A 12,587-nucleotide genomic window follows, 5' to 3' on the forward strand; every position below is an offset into this window, starting at 1 on the left:
CATGGAGACCGGAGACAGACAAGGCCGGTGCAGTGTCACCTTTCTCACAGATGCAGGCCGACTCCCCCGCGGTGCCGGCGGAGCTGGACCCAGGTGGGCCCCCCTTGTGGTCCGCCGGGTGGGGAACCTGCTGGAAGGGTGCACGGGGAACGCCTGGTCCCTGCAGCCAGCTCCAGCTCCTGGCGGAGGGTTCCAGACCCTGCGCTGAATGCACTCCGCTTTCTCTTCCCAAATCAGTCATTGGCCACTTCTCCAGCTTCCCTGGGGCGGGGGAGGAGGCAGGGGGAGGCCAGGGTGTCATCGACTGAGCTTTCTGTCTGTGGGAGGAGACGTGGCAGTGAAGGACACACATGAAGACACGTTTCCCGGAGAAGCTGGGAACAGGTCGGGGCCAGTCCAGCCCGCGGGAGCCTCCCCAGCCTCCTGGCCCGTCAGTTCTCAGGTCTGTCCCAAACAGCGCAGACGGCACGGGGGCCGGGACACCGTGGGGCCGCCGCCGCCCTCTCGGGGTCCCCTGTAGCGCTCGGGCCATCTCAGGGCGTGCTGCGGGGCTGGAGGGTCCCCCGCTCCTCCCGACCTTCTCCCTCCCAGGGCCCACGCGGCACCCTGCCGAGGCCCTGGTTCGCCCAGTTTTATTGGGTCCCGGCGAAGAGGCGGACAATGAAAAACTGGCCTCTCGGGGGTTTGTTGTGCACAGTTGACCTGGGGAGAGTGTTCTGTTTGTGACTCTGCCCGTCACGGCTGTCTGGTGTTCTGTCTGCCGCACCAGCCCGCGGCCCCGCGGAGCGTGCGGAGGTCTGGGCACCCTCCCTGCCCGGGGCCTGGGGGTTGGTATCTGTCAAGCAGGTGAGGTTCTGTCTGAGAATTGGGAGTAAGGGCGAGAATTCCCCCTCGAGATCTCCAGGAATCCTGCAAAACCTCCTCGTAACGGCTCTGCACCACCCTGGGGGGATGAAGGGGCTTTTGGAATATGTTAGGATCATTTTGGAAAGGCAGCCAAGGTGGTTTTTACATTCTTAGAGTATGCTGGTAATCTTAGCTCGCAATCATATCGCTAATGAGTTTCCCACTAAGACGTGAAATGTGTTCTAAAGAGCAACAGAAAGGCGCCCATGTTTTTCGCCTGCCAAGACCCTCTTCTGGGGTCTGAGTCCCCAGCCGCTAGTGAAACATTAGCTCCTGCGCCCCTGTAAATATCCAAGGTCACAGCTTTGCTTAGTGTCAATTATGTCTTTGACTCCACAATTAATACCTAAAACTCAAGCTAGACTATACCGGAGGGAAAATGGTTTCTGTCCACATCCTTTTGGTTCACTGAAACATTTCCGTTTCTGCTTCTTTGGTCCACAGCACGAGGTGCGCGGAAGAACTCAGATTTCTCCCCGGAGGGTGCCGTAGGGTCACCGGTGCAGCAAAGATGAGCCCAGTGTACATGGCAACCCCATCATCCAGCCCTGAGTTCACCTTGCTCCAATCCCTCATCCAGCCCTGAGTTCACCTTGCTCAACATTTGGGAAAGCAATCCTCTAGAATGCTTCCTGGAGCCCCTAGGTTGTTGCATGGGTGCGGTGCTCTTGGCCGCCATCTTGGTGTGTGACTGTATGACGCTTATGAGCTGAACGGGGCGAGCGGGTCCAGAGGGAAGGCAGGGAGGCGTGCGGCAGTGGAGGGGTTGTGTGTTGGGTCAGCGGGAGCGCTGTCTTCAGCACGGATTCCCAGCAGCAAGAGGAGCTGCTCCACGAGGGAGGCTCCGAGTGACCTCCCGTTGCCAAACCTTCTTATCGTGGTGGAAGTGTAGTTTCCGAAAGAGAACCGGGAAAGAGAGGGAGAAATGTCGTGTCCAGGCAGCCCTGGAAGACGGAACTGGGAGTAGATGGATCCACCACATCCAAGAATGTGCTTGAACAATGCCCAGCAATCCTGGGTACAGATGCCAAGAAGACTCCGTGAAAGGCCAGTCCACTGAGGCACCTTGGAGCTTTCTTCCAAGGGCAGCACAGGAGCCTCGCCGGAAGTCTGGTGCCATTAGACGCAACATGGCAGCTCACTGCACCATGGCGGGCCTCCCGGAGCCACGGGTCCCAGTGGAACTTTCACGCCAAGGACACCGTGCCGCGGTCCTGAGGACCAGGTGGCCCATCACTCAGAGGAGGGGGAGGAGAGTGAGGAGGCACTTCCCAGTAATAACCCGCCTTCCCTCAGTGCCCCACCTCTCCCCAACCAAACAAGGACCGAGGCTAGCGACTAGGACCGCACTGGCACCAACTTCAGGTCGAATACATATCACCGTGTTCATCTCGGTGTTGTGCCCTTCTGTTGATCTTAATGAGTACGTTTTTTTAAAAGTTAAGTCCTTTCACTGGTTGATTTAGCATCTTGCTCTCTGCACCCTCTCCCTACCCTACGTCCCCAGCCATTATTTCTGCTACCTGTGAATTTTCAGAAGTCTGATCCCAACATTTGGTAGAGATTAGTGAAATTAAATTATCAGATAGCTTCTCGAGGGAAATTATTTTGTGTTTTGGACAAGCCTTTATTAAAAAACCTTGCTTTGGCCTTTGAGGCGGACTCAGTGGCTATCTCCCCCATGCTCCTCAGGACCCCTGCAGCTGGGCAAGGCCATGTGACTAGTTCCAGCCAATGAGCTTTGGGAGCAAGGGACAATAGCATTTCCAGGCCGAAGTGTGGAAGAACCAGTGTGCGACTCCAGTCTCCCCGCCGCTGCCCCAAGGGGCCAGAAGGCGTGTGTCCCAAACAACGCATCTACAAGATGGCAGAGACCCTGCCAACTTGGGTCCTGGGAGGCTGTGTGGAGAGGAGCCCCCGCTGACCCGAACAAGCAAGAACGGACAAGACGTAAATGACCACCGTGTTACCCCAGTGAGTTGTGGGGGTCTGTTTGTCGTCGCAGCAAAGCCTCGCTTGCCCTGATGGAAACACCCTGAGAAAAGAGGGCAGATGATCTGGCGTCCCTCATGGGTCTCCCTTGTGTTGCCGCAGGGCCCTAGACAGGTGTGCCCTGCTCTGTAAAATGGATGTGTGCTTAGAAAAATTATCCAAAGTGAGTCGCTCCACGTTCATTTTTAGAGAAGCCCGGTTTCTAAAGGCACTTTTCCCGGAAGCTTTTTATAAATCATAAAACTTTACAAAGGGTGTCACCATGGCGTCATTTATTTACTAAACGTGGGTCTCGGTACACCAGATTTCCTTGAAATAACTCATAGTCGATGTTGAAAATGTTTCGTCGTTTTGCACTGCCCCTGAGCATTATCTGACTTCTGATCTTTGGCTCAAGGTGTGTTATTGGCTTGTCTTCGAGGCCCTTGCCTCCCTTTTGGGTTTTGTTGGGACTTCCTTGTGTCTACTGACTTTTCTTCCCGTGCACTTTATTTTAAAGTGGATTCACCCTGAATTCTTCAAGACTCGGCAGAACATCTGCATCACATCTATTTATTGACGAAACTCCATTAAAGAGGGTCTAGAAGGGAAAGTGGGTTTCTGGATTTAGGATTGAAAGTGGAAGTCCCAATCCCCTTGTAAACACTGCCATCGACACTGGGGGTCTTTCTTGGCAAAAGACGTTATTATGGGATGTTAAGCTGGAATTCAAATGGTAGTTAAATGCATGAACAATGTGGAAGGGGGGTCTGCACTTAAGCAGCAGGCCTGGATTTAGCCGAAAAATACCCCAGCAAGTATCTGGACACGTAGCTACTCAGCTCTGAGAATAATTGCCAGGGGGCTGCTCTGTTGTCTTTCAAATATAAGCGGTCGCTTCTGGCTTCCAAACTCGGGAATATTGTTGCAGTCCATGAAAAAAGACACAGGGAAATTTGGGAACATACACAGCTATACAGGCACCTGTGCACCTGTGAGCCCCCCCAGTGACTGCTCAGGCTGATGATGCTTCCAGAAAGGAAGACACCAGAAGTGTTCTGTGACACGTGGGTGATGAAAAATGTTCTTTTAATTGGGGCACTGGTTGGCTCAGTCGGTTGAGCGGCTGACTTCCTGTCAGGTCATGATCTCACGGTTTGTGGGTTCGAGCCCCACGTCGGGCTCTGTGCTGACAGCTCAGGGCCTGGAGCCTGCTTCAGATTCTGTGTCTCCCTCTTTCTCTGCCTCTTCCCCAACTCACACTCTGTCTCTCTGTCTCTCCCTCTCTCTCTCTCTCTCTCTCTCTCTCTCTCAAAAATAAATAAACATTAACAAAATTAAAAAAAAAAGAAAAATGTTCTTTTAAGAAGAGGGACTCCAGTGCCTTCCTTGGGTACCTCCTGGCTACCTGCTTCCTGGCGCTATGGCAGGTCCAGGGTGCAGAGAGGCTCCTTATCCGTCCGCTCCCAAATCCTGGCCATCCTGAAGGTGCCGTATTCAGCAGAGGGTCCTGGGGGCAAACAGAAGCCAGGCGGCAGGACCAGCCAGGTGTGGCGGAAGCGTCATTCCATACCCTCAGCACACACCGGCTCCTGTGCGACGGACCAGTTTGAAACAGCATGGGTGTATGACCTCCGCCCCCACACGGGGACACCAGTAAGGACTGGAGCAAACTTGGGATGAAGGTGACCCTTAGGGAAGAATGGCGGGGGTGTGCATGTGTTTATATGCGGTGTGTGCATATGTGACATGTGTCTGGAGCGTGTATGTGCGTACGTACGGTATGTGATAGTGTGACAGACACACACACACACACACACACACACACACACACACACCTACTCTAGAAGTGCACCAGTTGCACAAATAGCGAATATATCTAAACATCAAAGCCTTAAAGTCACTGCCAACCAGCTGTGCTCTGTCCATCCCTGTTTCCCGAGTCTAAGCAGAGCCAGCCACACTGCGCACAATAGATATTTTTTCTATCATTTCAAAGAAAATTCTGTCTATATTTGTGCCATAAATCAGGCTGCCTGATTTATTTGCCTGCAGTGTCCAGACACCCCAAACCCAGATGAAGTCAGTGCATGTGACACGGAGTAGGATCTTGTCCCTCACACCCCTCCACCCTCATTTGTAACCGCCGCGCACCTGAGTGCCCTCCATGCGGATCTCTTAACACTCCGTGAGCACCTGCCACGCGCCCGCTGGCCACTCACCTGGGGCACAGGCGGACCCAGCCTGCTTTATAGGTGAGACACCAATTGGAAGGGAGACATGGCCAGGCTGTGCACTCACAGACGCTGGTCACGGGTCTTTGCAGGACGTGGCAACATCTGGTCTGGGTCACAGCCGCTGCAGCGGGATGGGAGCCCTCGAGAGCCAGGCAAAAGTCAGGGCTCCCTCATCATGACATCCCGGGAATGCTTTTGTTTATTTTCAGACGCTTTGCTCCCACAGTCCCCGTGGGGGAGGGGTCAGGAGCCAGCGAGGGATCTCACGAAACCTGTCAAATTGAAGGAACCCGTTCTGTGCACCGCACAATCAAGGAAATGGTGTCTCCCTTAGGATTTTTTTTCACTATTTTTAAAAAGGTTGTTATTTCTCTTGAGAGAGAGAGAGAGAGACAGAGAGAGCGTGAGCGGGTGAGGAGCAGAGAAAGAGAGAGGGAGACAGAATCCGAAGCAGGCTCCAGGCTCCGAGCTGTCAGCACAGAGCCCGATGCGGGGCTCGAACTCATGAACCATGAGGTCATGACCTGAGCCAAAGTCAGACGATCAACCGACTGAGCCCCCCCCAGGCACCCCGATTTTTTTTCAGAAATGTGCATGCACAGTCATCTCTCATTTTTTTCTTATTGAAAAGTAGTTTGAAAAAAAAAAGTCCGTAGATTTGAGTATGGGAAATTTCAACCCAGAGATATTGAATGTTGAAAAACTTGAGCGATAAAGACCACGTTCCTGTATCTCTTGCCCTGGCCCCGTCCGTGTCAGATCAGCACCAGGACATGTGACTCCTTTTCAGACCCTACGACACCCACCCACCATGGAAGGGGACAGTGCTGCTTCCCTGTGGGCCGATACAGGTCTGTGCACATCCACCCATACTCCCAGATCCTTCAGGATCCCACGCAGACAAGGGAAGCCCGTGGACTGGCGGACCGTGAAATTAGAAGCGTTAAGTCTCAGAAATAAAACATTGGGAATCACAGCTCTTTGTCTGAGAGAGTCTGACGGATGTCGTTTTCGGGAGAGAATACCAAACACAGCTTCCAGGGGCGATGCCAAGGTCAAGTGCTTCAAGATGGGCAGGGCGACCCTGACTGTGTCCGCAGGGCTAGGGCCCCTTCTTAGCCAACAGCGGAGCATCTCTGTGTCCCCCCACGGGCCCTGGAGGTCCTGGCTGGTGCTGAGCCGGGGCACCAACGCGGGTATCTTCCCGGACCTAACTCGGGGCTTGCAGGGTTCACGCCGGGGCCGTACCCTCTTCTCTGCGCCACCTGGATCTCAGCCTGGACTCCGTCTCCCTGTCTGCTGTCCCTGTGGCATGCGGGCTCCCGGGTGTGAGGTCCGCTGCAGGGTGAGAGAGAGGTGGATACTGGAGAGGGACCCCTTCGCTCCGCAAGAAGGAGGCGAGGTCGTGAAAAGGGCGCGGAGGCCCCGAGATAACAAAAAGTGGAAGTTCAGAGGGCAGGGGTCACGCTCCGCTGGCTGATGGTACCGTCACTCTGGGAGCCGGGGGGGTCAAGGGTGTGCACGTTTTCCAGGCGGAATGGCCGGTCCAGCAAACCCTGCCGTTCTTGGGTCCCCGCTGCCTCTCTCCCTCTCCAGTCTGTCCCTAGAGAGACCTGAGCGCTTGCAAGATGTCTGTCTGAATTCGCAGCCACTGAGCACGGGAAACGTATGGGACGCGTGTGAGAGAGGTCGTGCAGCTGCAATGGGACACTGAGGTCTGTTTGTGGACCGTTTATCCTTTCTTCTTCCGTGTGTCCGTGAAGTTGGACGGTTTATCCGGTCTCAGCTCTCATTGGCTGCTAACCCGGGCGCGTTCTGTCTCGCTCGTGGAACCGTCCCGCGGCAGCCACGCGCCCCCTCCCTCGAGACCCCAGAGCCTTGGCTTCAGCGAGCTGCCGCGAGGCCACCTCCAGGATGGCCGGTCCTCCTGCGGCCTCAGCACGCACCCCCCGCAGCCCCGTGGCCCGTGCCACCCCGCCTGCGTCTGTGGACGCGCTGACTTCAGCCGCTCTGGACAGAGTCTTCGACGCTTGAGTGTGTGCTCGTTGGTTTCTAAATATGATGTGTTTCCACGCAGAGGCCAGTTTTATTCGGGTGGTGCTGGAGGTTGAGGATGTGACATAGGCTAAAAGTAACTGAGTCCAGAGCTTGGGGAGCAACGGGTTCTGTGCCTGTTGCTCAGGGGGTGTGTGAGCCAAGGCCACGTCCGTGCTCCTGAAAACTGGGATGTCCGCGGCGCCTGGAAACGCGCACTTCGCACCAGACCCCGTGTGCTGTTGGCATTTCAAGACGCATCCCACACCTCCAGCGTCTGCTGAAACCAGGGAGCCCAGAGCTGTGAGGGCTGATGACTGGAGCATAGTAGGGCTCTTCCCATTACCAAGTAGGGACTTAGCATTCTTCCGAACATGCACGAGCGTGTGCATGAGATTTCTAAAGTAGCATGTTTTCTCTGGGTCATTAATAAAAAAAGAGGAGTGTTCAGGGGCGCCTGGGTGGCTCAGTGGGTTAAGCGGCCGACTTCGGCTCAGGTCACGATCTCGCGGTTCGTGAGTTCAAGCCCCGCGTCGGGCTCTCTTCTGACAGCTCGGAGCCTGGAGCCTGCTTCAGATTCTGTGTCTCCTCTCTCTCTCAGCCCCTCCCCAGCTCATGCTCTGTCTCTGCCTCTCTCTCAAAAATAAATACAAAGTATTTTTAAAAAGAGCGTCCAAGAAAATAGGTCTAGAAAATAGATTTATTTCTGTCAGTGGTTTTGCATTTTGAAAATTGCGTCTTTTTCTGAGATTGATCTTGGGAAGTGAATGCTGGTGGCCCTTGCCAGGGGGTGCGCGTGGGCAGAGCCGACTCACTGCCGGGAGTGGCTGCACGCCCCCGTTGCCCACTGCTCGAGGAAACAGCCTGAGAGACGTTCTCTTGCACTGAGGCGAGGTGGCACCCAGAGCCCGGGGCTCTGGGTTCAATTCCCAGGTCTTGGTTCCTTCGCCGTGCGGCCAGCGTGGCTTGGTGCGGGCCGCCTCTGTTCTCAGAGGTCCTCAAGACCGTCCCTCGGAGCCCTCCCTGCCCCCTGACCTGCAGCACTGGTGGGCGCTCTGCTGGGCCTGGTGACCCCTGCCTGCCCGGTGCGGGGACCGCCCACCCCCGCCCCGTTCTCCTCCCTCCAGCAGGGGGCGCCACACGTGGCCTCTTGCGGCCTCACCTGCCCGCCCCCTCTCCGGCATCCAGGTCTGTCGAGGACAGGAAGCACAGAGCCCCCAGTTTGGGTTCGAATCCAGATGAAGGCAAGCAGCCGTTCCCTTTCCCTTCAAAGGGCAAGGGGACGATGGCCTCGCTCAGAGTGCGTGTGAAGTCCCTTCTAGGGTCCGAGCTGGGCATCCTGCCGAGTGAACCCCACCTCCAGCTCATTGCCACCTGCTCTGCTCTTGCTGGCTCCCCCCAAGGCTCCTTCCCTCCTCTTCCCTCTTCGGTTCCGGGCCACCACCCCTCCTGTCGCTTCACACACGTGCCCCGCCCGAAGCCCGCTGTCGGTGGGTGGGTGGGGGGGTCTCACCTCCTCGAGCCTCGGTCCTCGAGCCCACCCCACAGTTACCCCTGCAAAGCCGGCCCGGTCATGCCGGTGCCCCCTGCGCTTCTCACGGGCCCCCGTTGCCCACCCCGGGCCCCTCCCCAGAGTCACGGCTCACCGTTGTCCCCCAAGCCCACCTGACCAGAGGTTTAACTGTTGCTTCTCTGTGCCTTTATTATGCGCCTTTTTATACCTTTACTCTAACTCTTACTATATTTTGCTCTAACCATTTACGTTTGTAGCAAAATAGTTGTAGATCCCACGTGCTTTTATTGTGCCTTTGTTAGAATGTTTAGCACATACTTGTAATCAGAACGTGTTCTGCCGTCTGTCCCCAAGTGAACTGGCTTAGGACAGGGACCGAGCTGTCCTCAGCCTTAGCCGGTCGGCCAGCAGAGGGCCTGACATTGGCGAACCTTCGGTGAATTTCCTCTTGAGCCGCCACTGCTGTCACGGGGAGGGGTGTGTCCTCACATACTCCTTTGTCAAGTGTGCAAAGACATTTACTAAGTCAGCGTTCGCAGGTCTGGACCCACGTGACCGGTGTTGTGGGACGGAGGACCGTGGGATGGGGATTCCTGCCTCGGGCCTCGGGCCTTCGCTGACCCGAGTTCTGGTGATGATGCTGCACCTGCCCGGTGGCTTGGTGCAAGTCCCCTCCCCCGCCACGGGCCCCATCTCGTCTCTGGGGTGACGTCCTTGGATGGGTCATCGCGACAGGCACTTCCTGCGCCTGAAATAGGGCCCTACAGGGTGATTTTTTTAACACCGCCTTCTTCGGCCGATGGGTTTTATTTGTCGGCAAGCTTGGTGCCATCTGGAGAAATCACAGTTCGCCGCTCCAGGTAGTTCCTGGGTTTGGGGGCCCCGTGTCCCCGGAGGAGGCCGCACCCTCCTGTCACCTAGTGACTCAGGCCTGCTGTCCCTCACCACCTCTGAGCTTGGGGCTTCCCTCTGCAGTGTCCCGTGACTCATGGAGGACGAGTGGGGAGGCCTCCCTCAGAGGAAGGCGGACGGGGTAAATCCTGAGGGTGAACACTGGGCCTCCTGCGCCAGCCCCCTCGGATCCGAGAGCGCTGGCCAGGAGAGCCGGGGGCCGCGTCCCTCCGGGGCCCAGAGCCTGGGAGGCACCTCGCAGGGGAGACATCTGCGAGCGGAGGCAAACTTGCCTTTTCCCCCAGGTCGCTCTCAGGCCAGCCCCTTGGCAGGCGGGCCACTCCAGACACAGTCGGCCTGAATCCCCGAAGCCAAGCCCCAAGGAGAGAGACACAGGGACCGAGAGACAGCCCTGCTTCCAAGTTGGCGGGAGCCTCTCGCTCCCCTGAAGGAGCAAGGCCAACAGTTCGGCCACCAGCCACCAGGGAGCTGTGGACGGTGGGAATCGTGGACGGTGGGGAGCCGTGGAAGATGAGCCCCGCGTCATAAATACAGTCACCGTAGACGGGGTTCCTCTTTCTCAGGCACAAGGCAGGCCGGGGGTCAGACTCCCGAGTCCCAGAGCGGAGGGGAGAGGGGCACAGTGTCTTCTCGCCCACCTTCCCCCTGCCCCCAGGCCCCAGGCCCCAGGCCCTGAGCGTAGGCCCTGGCGTCTGGAAGCGTGGGGCCTGCCGCGGAAGCAGAGAGGCAGGGGACACAGGGACACCCGCCCGCGCCGGCCTCCTGGCAGCCTTCCCAGCGGTCTCACTGCCACCTGGACGCACAGGGCCACCGGTCCCGGGAATCCGGGAGGTCCCGCCAGGGCCGCACCGAGCGCAGCGCCTCGGCCACTTCTCCGCCCCGGCGGCAGAAGTCTAGCAGCCCGCCGGTGTCCTGGGAGCCTTGTGGGTGCCAGGGGGCACCCCACCTGCCCACCCACCCATTCCTGGGAAAGCAGACCGTCCAGAGGGGAATGGGCCAGGCCCTGCCCAGCACAGAAGCTCCTGGATCTGGACTCTGGCCTGCGTTGGAGAACGCCATGGCCTAGGAGAACCCCGTGGCCGTGGCCTCTGTTTAACTCTTAGAAAAAGGGCCCCAGGACCAGCAGAGAGGGACCAGAGCGTCCTGCCTGTCAGAGCCACTGCTGGACCCAGGGATGGGACACAGGCCCTCCTGTACGGGGCAGGGACGCTGGGGGCGGGGGGACGCGGCTGGGAGAGTGGGGTGGCCAGACGGGCAGCCAGAGGAGCCTGGTAAAAATCTTACAAGTCCGATGGCTTCTTGACTTGCGTTTGTCTCAGTGACGACGGTTAGCCTTTGTCTGTCTTCTCCTGCCTCCACCAGCATCCCACAGAGTGTTCCCTGTGTCCCGTGACACCCCTTAGGAAAGCCAGTTGTAGGCGATAGAGTCCGAGCCCCCCGGAGGACCAGCGGTAATTCCTGCCCTGTCACCTAGACGTGGGTCCTTCCGCACTCCTGGTGGGGGGCGGGGGCGTGTTCTGTCGTTTGCCTCTAACCATCTGCCCCTCCAGGACAGGTGCACAGGCAGGCAGGGGAGGGGGCCTGAGCCCCCCTTTGCCCCCCTGGGGGCCCCCGCGTGCTGCCCTCACCCCACCCAGCACCCAGCAAGGGCAGCTGGGTCTCCGCCCTTCTGGTCAGCCAGGTGAGGCTGGCAGGGGTTGGCCGCTTGCCTGCCGGGGACGGTCCTGCCTGCGGCCTGACTGGGGCTGCCCGCACATCCGACCTGGAAGGAGGTTGCACACCGTCTCCTCTGAAGGCAAATTGTTTTATTCCTCTGTCTCTGGACAAGTCGCAGAGATAGCCCCCGGGGCAAGGCGGCTCCGGGAGAGCGAGCGTTGTGGCGGCCGCTCACTGGCAACGGCCCAGGCTGGCCGGGCTGGCGGGCTGGGGGGCGGGGCAGAGCCAGCCTACACCCAGAGCCAAGGCTGTCTTCAGAGCCCTCACCAGGAAGGAAGGAGCTCCCCGTGAGCTGGGCAGTGTGACCTTCTCAGAGCCTCCAGGGCCTGTCACTGGCACCCCTAGGGTGACCGATGGCGGGAGGCCTAGGCCGGCTGCCCAGCCGTGTCCGCTTTGTGTCGTGCCCGCCCGCCTGCGCGTCGGGCAGAACTGCAGCCGGCGGGCACAGCCTCGGGGCCTGGCTGCCTGCAGGGGGGACGGCCCCCCCCAGGGGCATCAGGATGCCCAGCCTCGTCTCTAACCGCCGTGTCTCTGGCAAGTCACGGCGTGTCCAGGCTGCGGCTGACCTTGCTGACCGGGGACTGAACGACGCGGACTGAGCATGCTCTCCCGTTCCCGATTCTCGAGAAGCGTCTCAGGCGAGCTGGGGACGGGGGACGTGCCAGGGTGCAGAGGTGGACTCCCGGGTTCAGGGCCAGGCCTGCCCCCGAATTCCTCACGAGCTCTGGTTTGATGCAGGTGCCGCTGGCCAGCAGCCACCATCAGAGCGGCAGGAACTTCGAAGGCGTGAGAGTGATTCTAGTGGACCTGGCACTTTGCGCCTGCACAAGCCTTGCATGGGGGGGCTGTTCGGTCTCTTCACCGTGGCCTCTTCGGACAGGGGTTTACTGAGCATTTACTTCGTGCCAGGTGTTGGTCTAGACCGTGGAGACCCAGCTGGGGAAGAAGCAGCATCCTGACCTCTCAAGGTGACAAGAGAGTCGGGCACGAGCCAGGCGAGGCCACAGGCCTTTTGTCTGCTGTGGTTCCTTGGACCCCCGTAGCACCGAGGTGGCAGGCCTGGCGTGACCCTCGGCGGGAGGGGGTGAAGCCCAGAGAGGCGAGGCCGCTTTCCTAAGGCTGGACTGCCCATGGATCGCGGCACTGGGATCTGGCTCAAGGCCGTGTTCTTGGTTCCTGTCTTACCGGGAGCTTCCAGAATGCTCATGACATTTTGACTACAGGTCTCCGTGTCTACTGAGCTACTCATTCACGGCCCTGTCTTGTGCCGGGCTTCCGAGTGTTAACCGGCCAGCATT

At 58.3% G+C, this 12,587-nt stretch overlaps 1 protein-coding gene across 3 annotated transcripts in view; it reads left to right on the forward strand.

Annotated features, from left to right (window-relative positions):
• Positions 1-12,587, forward strand: part of TWIST2 (twist family bHLH transcription factor 2) — a 77,051-nt gene that overhangs the window by 30,964 nt on the left and 33,500 nt on the right. The window contains exon 2 of one of the 3 annotated variants that reach the window (XM_045034695.1): positions 1,351-4,040. The exons of the other annotated variants lie outside the window; for them this stretch is intronic. The gene's annotated coding sequence lies outside the window, so the exon portion shown is untranslated. Of the gene's footprint in view, positions 1-1,350; positions 4,041-12,587 lie in introns of those variants that run through there. 3 annotated transcript variants of the gene reach the window in all.

Source organism: Felis catus, chromosome C1 (assembly GCF_018350175.1).
Source record: "Felis catus isolate Fca126 chromosome C1, F.catus_Fca126_mat1.0, whole genome shotgun sequence".
NCBI classification, from domain to species: domain Eukaryota; kingdom Metazoa; phylum Chordata; class Mammalia; order Carnivora; family Felidae; genus Felis; species Felis catus.